This window comes from Carcharodon carcharias, chromosome 21 (assembly GCF_017639515.1).
Source record: "Carcharodon carcharias isolate sCarCar2 chromosome 21, sCarCar2.pri, whole genome shotgun sequence".
In the NCBI taxonomy this organism is placed as follows: Eukaryota; Metazoa; Chordata; class Chondrichthyes; order Lamniformes; family Lamnidae; genus Carcharodon; species Carcharodon carcharias.
Genome location: NC_054487.1, coordinates 35,458,762 through 35,472,538, shown reverse-complemented (window position 1 = coordinate 35,472,538; position 13,777 = coordinate 35,458,762). Strand labels below are relative to the sequence as shown.

Here is a 13,777-nt window from a genome sequence, read left to right as displayed (position 1 = left end):
TAGTCTAGTTTTGGGCTGTAGGCCATTGGATATAAGGTTGAAGTTGCCCAAACCAATTTCACATAGACCCTTACAGCCAATGGGTAGAGGAGTTTCAAACTGCATTGGTCTGAGCTGGATTTGAAACCAGGATGTAGAGGTGTCCAGCCCATTGCATCAAACATATGTCTTCGGGCAACATTTTCAGAGAGGATTTTAAAGATGCAATGTGGTGATATAAATCAAATTGCAATGCATCACAAGACAGGGTGACAGATATAATACATGTTTTTTTCCATCCACAAATCAAACAAAAGTTTTGTCAGTTTTGCAAGAAGATGCTGTGGCTCACTTCTTAGCACCATTGTGTAGGGGTCACAAGGTTCTGGGTTCATGACTCACTCCATGACCTGAACACAAAAATCATGGCTGACACTCCAGTGTAGTAGTGAAGGAGTGCTGCACTGTTAGCGGTGCCAACTTCTGAATAAGATGTTAAATCAGCTATCTTCTCTCTCAGGTTGACAAAACAGATCCTATGGTATTATTTTGAAGAAGAGCAGTGGGGTTATCCCTGGTCTCCAGGCTAATATTTTTCCCTCAATCAACGTCACAAAAACAGATTATCTGTCATTATCACATTGCTATTTGTGGCAGCCTGTGTACAAATTGCTACCATGTTTCCTGCATAGTGGTATTATCACTGGACTAATATTCCAGAGACCCACGGTAATTCTCTGGGGACCTGGGTTTGAAGCCCACCATAGCAGATGGTGCAATTTGAATCCAACAGAAATCTGGGCCCCGCATGCCAATGCACAAAATGATGCACGGTGATGTTGGGCATGCGTCCCAACATCACCACGCATCATTCCGATCTTCAGTTCAGCGGGCACCCACCGGAGTCGGCTGTGCGTCCGCCAAACTGTCAAAGGCCTATTAAGGCCATTAATTAACTAATTAAAATGATTGTCAGGGCTGCCCATCCAACCTTAAGGATGGCAAAAAGCCCAGGCAGCCTTCGCATTTTTCATGAAACCTCATCCATGAGTGGGATGAGGTTTCATGAAGTGTTTATTAATTAAATAAAATGTCTTATGAATATTCATAAACATATCCCAGCTCATGTGACAATGTCACATGAGGGGACATGTCTGAATAATTTTAATTTTTCTTTTTTCCAATGTTTTATTATTAAATTAATCTCCTTGAGGCAGCTCCGTGCCTCAGGGAGATTTCTGCGCATGCGCGTGAAAGAGCGCAGGCCCCGACTCTCCCTCCTCCCCCCGCCCACATAGGAGTGCTTCCAGGTGCGCATCACACTGGGTGGGTTTTAATTGTCCCACCAACGTAAAATGGTGGCGCGCAGCCGATCACAGGCAGCAATCGGCTCTGTGCCTGCCCACGCCCGCTCCCGACTGGAAAATTCTCCCCCCTGGAGTTAAAAGTCTGATGATGACCATGAAAACATTGCCAATTGTTGTAAAAACTCATCTGGTTCACTAACGTCCTTTAGGGAAGGAAATCTGCCGTCCTTGCCTGGTCTGGCCTATGTGTGACTCCAGACCCACAGCAATGTGGTTGACTCTTAAATGCCCTCTGAACAAGGGCAATTAGGGATGGGCAATAAATGCCGTCTAGCCAGCGATGTCCACATCCCATGAACGAATAAAAAAGTGACTACGCTAGGAATGTACTTCATTGGCTATAAGGTGCTTTCAGATATCCAGTGGTCATGAAAGGTGCTATTATAAATGTAAGTCTTTCTTTATTATTCACTGACATTGCAAATAGTCTTTTTGAAAAATGAGCTAGTTTTATTTTCCCCATGTTTCGCACTTAGTAAGAAAGAGCCTAACCCTATTCTAGCCTGCAGTCTATGAGTATGCACTTTCCAACTGGAATCATGAGGTTGTAGTCAGGTACTCTGGTTGGATGCACCTTTCCTGACAACAACAACTTGCATTTTTCTAGCACCTTTAACAGAGTAAACTGTCCCAATGAACTTCGTAGGAGTATTATCAAACAAAATTTGATAGGTTTATTAAAGCAAATTGTATTACCAGTGCCACCACCTTAAATCAATCAACTCAGGACATAACAGAGTTTTGAGCATTGGGGCTTCCTGGTATCTTTCACTGAATGTAGTTAACTACTGAGCTACTGGCAGAAGATTGTAAATATGTCTTTATGAACAAATCGCATTGAAAACAATTGCTGTAGGCCATTATCTTCATTCAGAATGATATCCAGGGAATATCGTGTAAAAATGTCATGTATTTAATGACCAGCAATTTCCAAACTGTGTTCACCATCTGCGTGTGATAAATTATATTTTACATTTCTAAATGTCAAGCCAGCACTTGAATTAAGTATGACCAAATAGGTTGTTGCTTGTTTATTAAGAAACTTTTATCTATTACGCCCCTTACAGTGAAAACAAACATCAAGCAACATAAAACAGCAAGATTAAACTGTACAATTAACTTAAATTACATCCATTGCCATGGTTCATGGCCTGGGACTTTGGTATAAGTTAGCAGTGAGGTTTGTTCTGCCCAATTACAAAAGTGATGTCTTTATTCCTGCATTGTGACATGAAGAGATAAAAGGAGCATCCAAAGATTATCTCAAGAAATTTCTACATTTAATTTGTAAAAAATTGTATGTAATTCCTTGCCTTGTCCTCTTGAGGTGGGATGTTCTGAATAATGAACTTCATCAGAATCATGGGCAGCAGGAGAAGCAAGACAAATGATGGTCCAAGTCTCTTTGCTTGCTCCCCATCTAACTTTTCCACACATTTCATTTTAAAAGACTGAACTGGCAACATTCACCCAAGTTACTCATTGAGCAAGATTTCAACTCATTCAAATCCATCCATTTACACAGAGTTGAAATCAGGCCCTATGGCTCACAAGGGAATCAAACCTTTCTGATCGTGAGCTGAAATAATCAGGTACCTTGAAACTTCAGAATTGTTGAATATGTAACTAAATGGCTTCTCCTGACTGGGCTAGGCTTTAATATTATCTAATGTCATTCCATCACAAGTAATCCTGTTTCCACATTATTTTTCCAAGACCCTGATCCAGCCCTGAACTCTTTCTAATCTCGCTCTCACCGTCCCCCTGAACTCTGACTCCATCTTCCATGATTCCCACTAATACTCACATAACCTCATTCTCCTTATTATCTCCTTCAACAGCGCCTTCCAAACCCATGACCTCTGCCACCTAGAAGGACAAGAGCAGCAGATACATGGGAACACCAGCATCTGCAAGTTCCCCTCCAAGCAACACGACATCCTGACTTGGAAATATATTGCCATTCTTTCACTGTTGCTGGGTCAAAATCCTGGAACTCTCTCCCTAACAGCACTGTGGGTGTACCTACACCACATGGACTGCAGCAGTTCAAGAAGGCAGCTCATCACCACCTTCTCAAGGGCAACTAGGGATGGGCCATAAAAATGCTGGCCTAACCAGTGATGTCCATGTCCCATGAAAGAATAAAAAGATAATGGTTTAAACCCACCCCACCTTCACATCGTTATCCCTCAAGAACCCCAAAGATTTATCCTTGGCTCCCTTATCTTTCTTACCTGTATGCTGGTTCTTGGTGACATCAACTGCAGGTTGTGCCTATGTGATCAGACTGCTTTACTGATACACACACATAAGAGCTGCAATTCCCTCCAGTTGAACATTAGAAAGATCAAAGCCAAATTTTAGACCTCCATCACAAATCTTGAACCCTTGTCACTGACTCTCCCCTTCCCTAGCCACTGTATTAGACTGAACTAAGCTGTTCTTAACCTCAGCATCTTATTCAGCTCAGAGCTATTTTCTACATCATAACGGCTACCTTCTACCATCCATGAAACAATCACTGTCTGCATCCCCACTAGAGCAAATCTATTGATGAAACTCTCATCTGTTTCTTTGTCATTTCAATCTTAACTGTTCCAGTGGTCTCCTGACCAAACCCTCATACACTCCTCTCTGTAAACTTCAGCCCATCCAAAACCCTTGCCGTTCTTTTCCTACTCTGCGAGTTCCAATCATTCACCACCCTGGTAAGTGACTAAACAACATTGGCTATCAGTTCCTAAGCCATAAATTTAAAATTCTCATACTTTGAATTTGAATTCCTTCCTGACCTAACATCTATCTTTCTCCATAACCTCCTTGAACTCTACAACACCTTCGGAACTCACTTTTCCTCTGACTCTGGCCTCTTGTACATCTCTGCTCCCTTTGCCCTAATGTTCATGGTCATGTCCTCAGCCACCTAGGCCTCACACTTTAAAATTCCTTCCATAAATTACTCCACTTCTCCATCTCCCTTTTCTCCTTTACAACTTCTTTCTAACCCATCATTTGAACCAAGCTCTTGGTCACCCCTTCTTATATCACCATTTTTGGCTTGACCTCCATTTTATTTTTATTGCTTTTCTGTGACTTTTTCCTATATTTATAAATTAAAGTTGTCATTGTTGCTCATTACTAACCTCTCCAAAGCTATATTAACCTCTTCCTCTTCTAATATCCACTCGTCTGATGCTCATTAACTGTCTCTTAATTGCTGATCAATTGTTAAGTCCATTACCCTATGCTCCTTCTCAAGAATTCTGTTGGCTTTGATAATAACTTGGATAAGTGAGACTTATGTTGACCTCTGACAATTTTGATCTTAACCCACATTCTAAAGAATCTGCATATTTGGTTGAGACAACTCATCTGCTGATTTTTCTCTTTCCTTTCCCCCGTGGCTTCTATTCTGTGGCTCCCTTTGTCAGATACTATGCATAACATTTTTATATAGGTCTTTTTACAACTTTAACCAACAAATCTGTCATGGAAACAGAGTTCCTTTTGTAGCAGAAAGTTAATTGTCTTCCCTTGCACGTGCTAGGATATCTGACCCAGAAAATGGCATATGGCTGAATGCCACAGATTCGCTCGCTGCAATCTAATGATGCAAGGCCACTTGCCACAGTCTCTATTCATGCTGCAGAACTACAGTAATAATGCCATTTTTCATCCTTCTGAAATCAGAGACACATCTGAGGCAATGACTGACATCTATAGTGAAAGATTTTAAAAATTGATATGTCTAATGTATGGCAGCAGTCTGATGAAAATGCTTATTATAGGATCAAACTAGAATAATTTTCTATCATTATGCCCTGACTTGATGGTCTGTACAAAAAAACAATCATAACCCTCTGATATTCTTTCTCTTCTCATTTTTGTCTCTATTCATTCTTGAAAGGTGGAACATTTAAGTCTGAACCTGTCCTTGCTAATGTTCCCAAACATGCACTTCCAAGCTAAGGGTCACTTGCAATCAGGAGCAGAAATCCTGATGGTTTTATTTTTTAACCCCCTTGGTGCTGAGGCAATAGTCACAATCTGACTGAACTTGGCTTGTAGCATTATCAAGGAATTGGAGTTAGAGTCTACTGTATCCATTATGCTAATGCATGTCTCAGTTTTTAAATGCACAACTAGCATGAGCCTAATGGATACAGTAGACTCTAACTCCAATTCCTTGATAATTCCCATGGGAGCTTGCCTTTTTTAACCATTTGAGTATGTTATGTCTGGAATGTATAGCCAGCTAGTGGGCGGTGACTCTCTGTACACCTTTAATAGGGAGCTGGACTGGGCTCTAGACTAGGGCAGAGATCATATCATGTAGTAGGTAGGTGAATTAACAGGTAACACATGATCCATGGGATACCCTGGACTAATTTTGATCACCCAATGGAGTGGAGAGAATTTTCCAGACCTTTCCTTCCCCCTAGGTGTCAGCTGTGCAGTACTCCTGCCTCTGAGTCAGAAGAATTTGTGTCTGAGTCCTGCAAGCACACAAAAATCAAGGCTGACACTCCACTGCAGTACTGAAGAAATGCTGCACTGCTGGAGGTGCTGTCTTTAGGATGAAGCGTTAAACAAGGCTCCTATCTGCCTACTCAGGTGAATGTAAAAGATCTCATGGCGCTATTCTGAAGAAGAGCAGGAGAATTATCCCTGGTGTTTTTGGCCATTTTATATCCCTCAATCAACATCACAAAAACAAATTATCTGATCATTAACGTGTTGCTGTTTTTGGGAGCTTGCTGTGTGCAAACTGTGTGCTGCGTTTCCTACATTACAACAACAATTACACTTTAAAAATATTTCATTGGCTCTAAAGTGCTTTGGGATGTCCATTGATCATGAAAGGTGCTATATAAATGCAAGTCTTACTTCTCCTACCAGTTATTTTTATATGTTTGTATTTAAATGGACACAACTTTTGAAAAAATATTTAACAAGCTCTTATTTTTAATCGGGGAAGACAATGAGCCGGAAAACCTGTGCATAAATTTCACCTCAATTATTATATTTTCTAGTGACACTATGATGTACTTCAAATGGATTTATATTACTTTGCTGCACATCTTCAAATGATAAAATGTTCACCAGACACTTTTATACAAAGACAAAAACTCTTTAAAAACTTGAAGGAAACCTTCAGTGGTCTGCCTTCATTTTCTCAGCCATTGATAATAGATGGTAGTGAAAATATAAGTTTACAGTTTTCAGATCATTTTCTCACTTTTTGCTATTTGAATCTCTTGTTTCTTTAATGAGCATATCTGAGAGAGAATGCAGTTTAACATGCTTCAGTCTTCTGTCATTGTCGCTCTGAAACCAGCCACAGAAGGATAGTGAGAGTAATACAGTAATGATTCTAAGGGCAGAATTTAATGCCCTCCCCTGTGGTGAGTTGGTGCCTCGGGGGCACCATTTAGTCAGGCGGAGGGTGGTGGGTGGGATCCCCTCTGTTTTCCCACTTCCTTCCCGCCATTGCTCCAATTAAGTGGGCAATTAATGGTAGGCGGTGGGAAGCCCAAAAATTAAACCCTAACGTATTTGCTTGCAGGCTTTCAGGGAAGAGGCAGGGGGAGGTTCCTCATTGTCAGGCGCTCAGCGAGAGAGGGTGGGGGGTGGGGGCACGGTGGTGCCTGCTAAGAGACAAGCAAGCAAGCAGGCAAGACAGTATCAATCATGGTGCATTATTACCTCGGCTACTCTGTCTAGTCAAGATTTTATTATTTAAAAGCCCTTACTTTGATGATTTAAAAAGGGCTACAGGGTATTTTATCTTAATGAAAAGTTGTTTTATGTTTTTTTTTGTTTTTTAAATAAAACAGAACCATGCATCATTTCTGGCATGGTGTTACCACAGGCAAAAGGCACAATGATGAAAATCAATGTCAGTTATTTTTTCATAACTGAACAAAAAGTTGATTTTCCCACAAAGACAGCACCCTATAACGCAGTAAAAAGGGAAACATATGGCTACTTTCAGAGCTTCAGATCTCAGCCAAAGTTTGTTGTAAAGAATGGAGCAGAAAATATGGAAATATGGTATCATTTATTTTGAACACTGTTTCAATGATTTACCAGTTCTGTACTCTTTCTAACTGTATACATAGAAAGTATGTCATATGAAGGTGCTGCCATTTGTTGCTATGTATATCCAACGACAGCATGCGTAAGCACATCATTAAAGCTGCATGTAAGAAGCTTGATATTCTCATTGATGCCACTTGTTTCTTTTTCCCCTCTTGCTATAAAGGATGAATAGATAACTCCCAAGGACTATGGAGTCTAGGTTACAGTTACTGAGGGTTCCATCCTTAAAATGGTGGGTAAGCAATCTATTGCTCATCATTCAATTAAATTAAAGTAGCTCATCAACATTGAATGAAAACTCTCTTTTCTGAGGGAATAAGGTATTTCAACTGACCAATGTTTGGCAGCTTTTTCTTTGCTGCAAAACTACAGAAACTTCCATAAATAAGTAATTGCAAAGCTGTCAATTTAATAGTCACCAGGGAACCATTTCATTACAATGCCATAAAGTGCTTGAGATCGAACACAATGATCCTCCTTTGCCTACTAATTAGCATTCTGATGTAATGAATCAACCAGTCTAGCTTCCAGCTGGTGGCTACTGATGAGATAAAATACAGATTTTTTACATTATGGGAATATTATGAAGCAACAAAATTCAGTTCAGCCAATAAAGAGAAATACTAAAATGACACAGTTGTTTGAATATTGGTCCTATATCCAGGGAGGCTTCTCATATTCCTGAACAAGACAGAAGTAAAATTTATTATATTGATAATCCTTCTTTCACTTCAAGCCCACAACCTCTGAGTCTACATTTCTTACCTCTAACTTATTGATACTGTTATGGTCACTTGTGTGGCTACTCGTGTTTAATTTGTGCTAAGTTCTGGAGATACAATCAATTTCAATTTATTTTCCCCTACCTCTTTGTTTTGAAATTAAGGTACATTTCACCAGTCTTTCACAAAGACTTAAAACTGTGCTACCTCTTATCTCCCTCAATCTTTGCTATGTGTCATTATCTACAAGCTTTTGAAACCCAAGTTGGCATCACCTAGCAAGATTTCTTGATTGCTTTCATCTTCAATCCTAGTCCTTTCAATTACATAGAAACATAGAAAATAGGAGCAGGAGCAGGCCATTTGGCCCATCGAGCCATCATAATCATGGCTGATCACCCAACTCAATAGCCTCAATTTTGGCTCAAATTTCCACTCTGCCAGCATGACTTCATTGGAAGTGTGGCAAATCTCTGCTTATGCACATAAATGGAGTTTCCACCACACTTCTTGTAAATTTATGGTGATAGAAAGCGAGCTGCTCTGAGGAGATTCCTGGCCTGGGTCTTAGACCATTACTTGGACCAATGAATTGTAAAGAATTGCTCCAAATAACATACATGCCAACAATGAGTGACTCTGATATCAGGACAACATGTTTATGATGCAGGGGTTTTTCCACCATTTACACAGGAGATGTATATTTTTGTAAAGTGTGGTCTGCTGACCACTGGTGATCTGTGAGGGTTCTGGAGGTGGTCCACGAGCTGTTCCAAAATTTAAGTGACTGAAGCTGGTATTTGGCAACAAAGGTTTGATGAACTTTTGGCACCGCATACGGTCTGAATATCTTGGACTCATTGACCCAGTTCTGAAGCACCTGATGCCATTGCCAAAAATGTGCAACTGTGAGATTGGATTTTCAAAATGTGGGGCTGAAAATAGCAAAGAGGAACCGTCTGAACATGAAGCCTGAAAAGAGACTGAAACACTCCAGCTTGGAACCGAACATCACCTCATTGGTGTCTCATCAAAAGCAATGGCATTTTCCCCGTTAATCCTGGAGGTTTTTTTGTGGTGGGTAAGCAAAAGTGGGTGGGGTAGGATTGGTAAGTGGTCTGTGGGCCATGCCTAAGTGGCCCACAGATGAAACAGTTTGAGAACCACTTTTATAAGGCAATGTACGCGTTGGGGAAAAGTTAGCCACTGTTTTTTCTTCACCAACCCCGCTTGTTCTAGTTTCAGATATGGGTCAGTTGTAACAAATATATAACCTACTTGTATACAGCAGATATGTGTTACAGTGATGAATAAATTACAGGTAAAATATTGATTGATGAGTGGTTTAAACTAAATGTGAATGACTTTCTTTTAATTTTTATCCAGTGTGTACAGTGAGGCAGATACAAACCTTGCTAAAAGTGAGGAAGTATGATTCAAACACATCTGAGCCCTAGAGTAGAGTTGTTACTTTTCATCCGGCGAGTACTGTGAATTACTGAAAGCAGAAAAAATGTTTCTGAACTGTAGGTTGCAATGTACACTTCTTGCTGAATGCATTTAATCGGTCATATCTATCAGGGTGTAATCTGTGTTCATTCACTGTAAACTGATTACCTCATTGTTTGGTTGCAGCTTACGGATTTAAGGAAGACATTTTGTAAAAACCCTTAGCTCAGAATTGCAGGGGTGCTCTGGTATTATTATAATGGTTACAGGTTAGCTTTATTGGATAAAATGTAAATGCTACTAGATGTTACAAATATTCCCTTTAATCTTTGAAATTAATTAATGAAAAACACTGGAAGTATTAATAAACACACAAATGTTAATATAATAATGCTGTAACAAATGTTTAGCTTTAAAAACATTTGAATCATTTTCCATTACATAATAAACACTTGCCTTTTAATATTACAAGTTGCCATATATTTTGTAGCATTAGTGGTTGAACCAGGAACTTTCCAAATAAAGTAACATATGTGTTACATGGTTTAAAAAAAGAATAGTGACTGTATAGTTTTACTGGCTGCTTGGATCAGCAATAGGTACAGTCATAGAATTTCAAAATCTTTTCCTACTACTCAACTAGTCTCCTTTAACTGCTTCCTTGCTCATTTGTGTTATTCTATTAAGCTATATGATCTGTAATGGGACCTTTGCAATGTTTCATCACATGCAAAAACGTGGGTATCTTCCAAACTCCTCAATTGTTTACTTGGACTACCATACCTCAAGACTTAGAATTAACCAGAACTTTCTGTTACGAAAAGGAATAATTAGACAGTTTCTACGAGACCAGCTGTTGATTACCTCCTCCTTCTCCTCAAATGCAATGTACAGCACTCCATAATAAGAGTTTGTTAAGGATCATCCTGTCTCAGCATGGAAAATAGCTTTTAAGTCGCCAGATGTGACTTAGGGGAGATCCTAAATGAGTTGCTGTTAAATATTTATTTTTCAAGAAAATGATGAAGCTTTCTATTAAGCAGATAATATAGATAATAATTTACAACAAGAAAGGTTATACTCCAAACATGTCACTGTGTGTTCAGTGTGTCCACATTCTGTCAAACACCCAAGATTTGAAGTATTAAATCAATGTTATAAATCTACAAATCTGGCACCGCTTTGGTGCCCAAAAATGGGCACTAAAATAGTTGGTGCGAATGATATATCAGCTCCCCACTCCTCTCTCCCCCCACAATCTCCACTGGTAAAGCAGTTTGGCACCTTCTGCCTGCTTTGTATTTACACTAAACACAGGTTTTCTACTGTCCCTAGTCTTGTATATACCAACACACTAGCGATCCTTGGTCTTCGCTGCTCTTCTCAAAGAGCTATGCATTTGTATTTGTCCTGTTGATCTACATCTTTCATTTATTCTAATTGCATTTCAAATGAAATTGTAACCCTGTGAAGAGAATGCAGTTAATGAACGCCTCTGAATACAAAAACAATACAAGGTCATTCCATCGCAGCCACGTTAGCATCCCCACAGAAACTGATATTTTTTTTTTAGAAACTACAGACTAATTTTAAACATACTGTAAGGTAGGAAGCAACGATTCCTCCAATTTGTGCATCACAGCAGGCAGCGTTTGCAGATATCAGACACGCCAAACAGCACTGACTGAGCTAAGTCACCAAACAGGAGTAATAGTTGTTTGATTCAGGTCACAATATAAATTCAAGCAGACACGACTGTAGATTGTGGCATCAAATCATCCTCCGTCTTCTCTCCCTCAACTGTTGGCAAAGTCCTAGTAAAATTGCATGTGCCTGGTATACGTTATTGATAGATGCTGTATCTCACTTGGATAAACTTTCGCACCCGATAACTATACTCAAATCACCACGGCAACAATCTCTAGCATTTAGCAGATGAACAGCCCTTACAGCACAGTAAAACAAAAAAGCTTCTATAAAATCAAAGAAAATTTCTGTACCTGTGAGCAGTTGGTTGATTATAGTCTGGGCTGTAGCTTTATTGCAGTCCGAAATGTAATCTCAGTAAATCTCTGAAATATGTTTTAATGTTTCTCTTTTAATTGACTGTGTTCTCCCCAGTGGTCTTGTTAATCCATTCTAGTCCACATCCAGATGAAAGACAATACAAAAGCAAACGGACAGCCCTTACAGCTGAGCTCAGACGCTCATTGCTGTCATTAGCAGTTCCAACCTGACACAGACTATGCTGACACCAATGGTAGGGTCGGGGGTCAGGCAAGAGCAACTAGCTCCAACATTCGTCTGGATTTCGGGCTTCCCTTACCTCAGAGCCATCGCACTCTCTTTCAAGTGCAGTTGTTTAAGTCTGGCTCTTCTTTCTGTATAAATTGTCACCACACAGCAGCTAGTCCACAGTCTCACCTGAATATACCCCTCTTGGCTGTGTCTATCCCTTTGTTGTTTGCTTATTTTATTGATCACTGAGCAGATCTTTCTTTAAAAAGAAACTGAAATAAAATATCAAAATCTGCAGACAATCAAATACACACAGACAGCTGGCTCAGAACGTGAGATGAAATCATGCTGCTTCCTGATAGAGCTGATAAGGACAGGATTGAAAATATTCTGCTTGTATGCACTGAGCAACCAGTTCATCATGCTTACAGTCTCTCTCTCTCTCTCCCTTATGGGGAGGGAGAGGCGGAAGCAACTCCCTGAACATTTCAAACCATTCCAGCAGTACAGCAGCCACGGGAAGTCCTGTATTTCACTTTGAAAGATTCATGACAGTCTTTATTCCATTTAATACTATATTACAGAGGATTCATTTTGAAAGAGAGAATTTTTGTGCTTATTATTTGATATTTAATTGCCTGTTGTGAATTTCACTTTTATTTCTTTGTTAAAGAAAGACAATTAAGATTTCAATATAATTTAGAGACTCATTTTATGTAGATGGGAGCGTGCGTTATTCAATAGCGGAAATGATTCAGTAACATTGGTGTATGTAAAGGACGGTATTATGTTGTTTTTGTTATTCCAACATTTAGCAAAGAGCCACACTATTGAAAGCCACATCTGGGAACTCAGTACAGATCACATCAACTTGGTTACATTAACAGCAGTTATTTAAAAGAAGGATTAAATTTATTGTCCACTGAATGTTATACGTAATGCTAGGTAGCCATCAGAGAATTACAAGCAGAGATCCAAACTCGCCACACAACTGACAAACAACACCGCCCCCCCCCCCCACCCGCCCTCCTCTGAGATTGCACTGCTTTGTAGTTCATTGCCATTTGGTATCACCCATGTATCCAATTTGACGTCATTTAAGAAACAATATTGAGAGTGAATACACAATTTACTGGGAGCAATGGTGTGCTGAAGATTATGCACTAGAAATTCCTAGGAAACTATTGTGCTATTGGAGCTGCAGTACGTGGGTGGCACTTTTGCTAACCAATCTATCCCCTGGGGGGTGGGGGGGTTCATTAGCTTAACAGCGCCCACGCCACTTTTAACACTTCTGGGAATCTGTGCTACAGAGGAAAGGAGTTCTCCCTGATGCATTGGCTGATATTTGTTCCTCAAACAATGTCTGCAAGACAGATTGTCTAGTTGTTATCTCATTGATATTTGTGAGACCATGCTGTGCACAATTTGCCTACCAAGTTTCCTAAATTTCCACAGTGGCTCTGCTTCAGTAAGTCACCCATTTAACTGTAAAGCCCCTTGGGATATCTCAAGGTCATGAAAGATGCTATAAAAATACAAGTTCTTTCTTGTTACCAATATAATAATTTATTAAATTATTTCACGACAATTTGTTTTATGCAGCATCTGTAATATAAATATCCAAGGTTGCTTCATCAATAAAAATAAGAAAAATGGTATAATTAAGTAGTTGATCAATGTTATCTTGCAATGAATGTAAACAATCCTTCTTGAAAATCGAAATTGAAAGCATTTCAGTGAAATATCACCAACCTATAAATAGCCAATGGTACTCAGGCTGGGAATTTATGTTCATAAACACCCTTGGAAGAGTGCATAAAATCGGGTGGGATGGGATGCCATGCCCATTTCCTATCCCCCTCCACTGGTAGTTAAACACTGGCAGGGTAGGTGGCATGCAGTCTACCCACCTTT

General features: G+C 39.7%; 1 protein-coding gene across 1 annotated transcript in view; it reads right to left on the bottom strand.

The window, feature by feature from the left end:
- Positions 1 to 11,975, bottom strand: part of LOC121292931 (protein shisa-like-1) — a 177,749-nt gene extending 165,774 nt beyond the window's left edge. The window contains exon 1 of the mRNA XM_041215438.1: positions 11,623 to 11,975. The gene's annotated coding sequence lies outside the window, so the exon portion shown is untranslated. The remainder of the gene's footprint in view (positions 1 to 11,622) is intronic.
- Between the last annotated feature and the right edge of the window lie 1,802 nt (positions 11,976 to 13,777).